General features: G+C 43.9%; 1 pseudogene; it reads right to left on the bottom strand.

The window, feature by feature from the left end:
• Positions 1-540: 540 nt before the first annotated feature.
• On the bottom strand, positions 541-2025 carry LOC100770211 (annotated as a pseudogene).
• Between the last annotated feature and the right edge of the window lie 1760 nt (positions 2026-3785).

The following is a 3785-nucleotide window of genomic DNA, read 5'->3' on the forward strand; positions in this document are numbered from 1 at the left end:
TTGGAGGGAAGATAAAACCCACACCCACAGAACTATTGCACTGAACACAGGCTATATCTCTCAACAGGAAGTAGCTTACACAAGTTCCAAAAGCAGTGTTTAGCTCTACTTTTAAAATGGGGAAGCCACACATTTTAAAAGTAAATATAGGTGAATCAGGTATAATTTGAACCTAATAAACCATGCATGACTCAAGAGTTAATAAACCAATGTGTTTTGAATTCATTCAAGTACTTATAATTCTGTGTAAAGATTTAGTATATATCAACTATCATAAGATGTGGGAGAAAAATGCCAACTCCCAAATAAAAATATAGTTAAAATACATAGTGGTTAGTATTCCATGAAGCATAAAATCTGGTAAATCAGAAGTTTACTTGTCCCAGCTGACCATGTGTGAAAATGCAAAGCAGATATTAAAACCAGTATTTTTGTCTAATATTTAAACCGGCTTGTAATTGAGGGAACATCTAAATCCTTAATTAAAAAACACAAATGAAGTGAAAGCTTTAAACTGGTACACACTGTTCACACCTATAGTTCAAATTTGGAAATGCATATTTGCAAGCAGCAATACAAAAGTATTCATGAAGAATGCATAATCTCTGAAAATTATGAAAACATCCCTGCTACCAATACATTTCTAAGTACAAAACTGACTAACATATTTGTTACTTCTGTGTAGCTAGAGAAGTTCATTTTCAAAACAGATAAAATTCAGTCTTTAGGTGTGAATGGTATGAATGACAGCCCTTTTTTTTTTAATTCTTAGTTGTTTGGGATCCTTAAGCATGCAAAAGCTTTGAAAGGAGGGTCCACAAAGGAACCAGTGTTGTATTATGGCATCCAGTTAGGCCAGAGCTGGGAATGCCTCTGGGTCATCTACATCAGGAGCTTATCATTTCTGCTTCCACCATTTCGACGTCCACCACTTCCACGTCCACCACGTCCTCCACTGCCACCATGTCCTGGGCGGCCTAGGTATCCAAAATTGATGTCTAGTTGAGACATTATATCATTTGCTGGCTTCCGGAAATGATGGTCCATAACCGAATCTTTTTGATCTCTTCGCTTTTTGATTTATGCAGAACAAATCCCTTTTCCCATTGGCCATCAGCACCTTCGTTTGGTTTTCGGGTATTAAACTCTACTTTTGCTCAGTCTTTATTTTGAATAGCTTTCCACTCATCCAAAGTCATCTCTTTTGGACCCTCTTCCTTAACCTCTTCAAGTTCATTCTCCTTATTTTCAGTGTCTGCCACTGGGTGCTCTTCACCTTCAGGTGTTTCCTCGGTCACATTTGATTGATCCAAATCACTGCAATTATAAGATATTTGTTTCTAAATGTATTCGGGAGACTCTGTTAATTCATCTTGGACAGTTTCCCCAGTTGTGAGATCCGTTACCTCCACATTTGCCCTCATGCTTCAGGCCAGATCTATCACTTCCACTATGTCTATCAAATTCACGTTTACCACGAGAATCAAATCCATCGACTCGGCCCATTCCACGTCCACGACCCCTTCCAAGACGACCTCGGCCTGGGATAGGCCGTTCAATAATTGGTCTATCAACTGAAAATTCACCTCCTTTCCCTTTTCTTCAAGTGGCTTTTCAAATCTTCTTTTCCGAGGTGGTCGCCTTTCGGGTCTCCTATCATTTTCCCATCACCCTGAAATTGTTGATCAGGTCTTCTTCCAACTCGCCTTATTCCTTCTTTCTTAAGCGCCACCGGCGGCTGCGTCTCCTCCTTTTTGTCAGCCACGCCGACGCTGGGGGCAGCAGGTTCTTGCTATATTTCTCAGACTCTTTAGGCACCTGTTTGCCCGCCGCGTTGGAGCTGGTCTGGGCTGCTGCCTGAGCAGCGCTCTTGGCCACAGGGCCACCAACGCCACTCCTGCCGGCTTCTTTTTTCTTGTTCTCTGCTGCCTTCAGTACCTCGAAAGGGTCCGATTCGTCTTCAAATAGCTGATCGAATCGGTTGGTGATCACGCAGCGGAATCCTTCCTGTAGGTGGCCGGGCATGATGGTGGCTCAGCAGCATGTTCCTCCACAGATTGCAGCGGACCGCGCCGAGCCAAAAGCGCCTGCTTCAGCTCTTCCCACAAGATGGCAGGCGATGGAGCCTCTCTTATTTTTTTTTTTTCTGTGAAAGTAATAAAAGGCTCCAAGTGCCATGTAAATGTGAAGATATCTTGATAAGCCAGACAAGATGGCAGTTACCAGATATCTGAAAATATTAGAAATAATTATGACTATAATATAATTTATCTTGCACACATTTCTGGCAAACTCTCTCTTTTGTGTGATTGTGTATAAATATATATTTCAGATCTATGGTCAGTGCCTCTTCCCACAGTGAAGAACGTATGTGGAATCTGATTGTAGTCCTTTGACTTGTCACTTATTTCTAAGGCTCTTAGAACATCATTCTCTGTCTTTTGAGGTTACACCTCATAGGCTTCCAGACACATTCCCTGTAGAGAGCTGCAGAAAACCGCACCCAAAAGATGGCGCTGGTTTCCGCCTTCCGCCAGCCCGACGGCGAGCGCTCTCTGTGGTAAACAACTCCAAATATGGTAGAGGTCATGTATCCTCTTAATTCTGCTTGGAGACAACCTATCCTGGCGCGCCACGTAGGGTTAGGTGATTGGTAGATGTAGACTATATCAGGCCCCGTCTCCCTCGGCCTGGGGCCGCCGCCTCCATTATACATTGTACAAAAGCAAAGAGGTTCCCGATTAAACTGTGTTTGAAGAAGATTCCTCGGTGTGGCGTCTTTCTTGCTGGTCAAGGGTGGACGCCGCAAGTGGTGGCCCGTACGGGGAATTCAGAACTTCTCACAGTCGGGGCGGCGCCGGTAAGTTCCCAAGGTAAGTGGAACTGTAAAGTCCGCGGTGAATGCGGAGATAGGTCTCCGGTAAAGGAGCACCAAGGTCCTCAGGAAAGAGGAGATAGGTCTCAGTAAAAGAGTACCAAAGCCCTCGGGGAAGAGGCAGTAAAGTCTCCGGAAAGGAGCAACATTGTTCGCGACAAAAGCGAACCGAAAGTAAAAAACCTCGCTTCTGCTTTAATTTGCAGAGTGAAAGTAAGTTAATGGACCCCGCTATTATAGTGGTGATTTGGTTGCTTTTTAATATCGCAGTGTGGGCTTTTGTTTTCTGGTGGTGTTATCCGACTTGCACACCTTCGGAGCGCGCTAATTAAGACAAAAGCACAATGGGATCGTCACAATCACATCCAATTTTTCTGGCTCTTCAAGAGCTACTTCATTCTAACAATTTAAGGTTAACTAAAGCCACATTACAGAGGTTCCTGAGTGAATGCGACACCATTGCACCCTGGTTTGCAGCCTCGGGCAATCTCACTGTGGATAGTTGGGATAAATTAGGGAAAGACCTGGATTTTGCCTGGGAGCAAGGAGCGTTGAAGCCGAGTGTTCGCCCGGTTTGGCGCCTGGTGCGCAGCTGTCTAGAGGACAAAGGGGGAAATAAGAAAGCTATAGCAAATGGACAGGCTGCCCTTGAAATGCTCCAAGAAGAAAGGTCAGAACAGTCAGAAAGTGAGAGAACAAAGGAGAAACAGAAAAGGGATAAGAAGCGAGTCTATCCTTCTCTAGGAAGGTTGAGGAAGGAATTAAAAGAACCAGGAGAGGATTCAGAATCAGAGGAGGATATATGTGAGGATGAGGACATCATGGAGGAAGAGGAGGAAGAGATTATTGAGCTCATGGAAAAACATTCATTAAAAGTATCAGAAAAACAGCGTCCTAAAATGGCGACTGT

The sequence above is a fragment of the Cricetulus griseus genome, chromosome 5 (assembly GCF_003668045.3).
Source record: "Cricetulus griseus strain 17A/GY chromosome 5, alternate assembly CriGri-PICRH-1.0, whole genome shotgun sequence".
NCBI classification, from domain to species: Eukaryota; Metazoa; Chordata; class Mammalia; order Rodentia; family Cricetidae; genus Cricetulus; species Cricetulus griseus.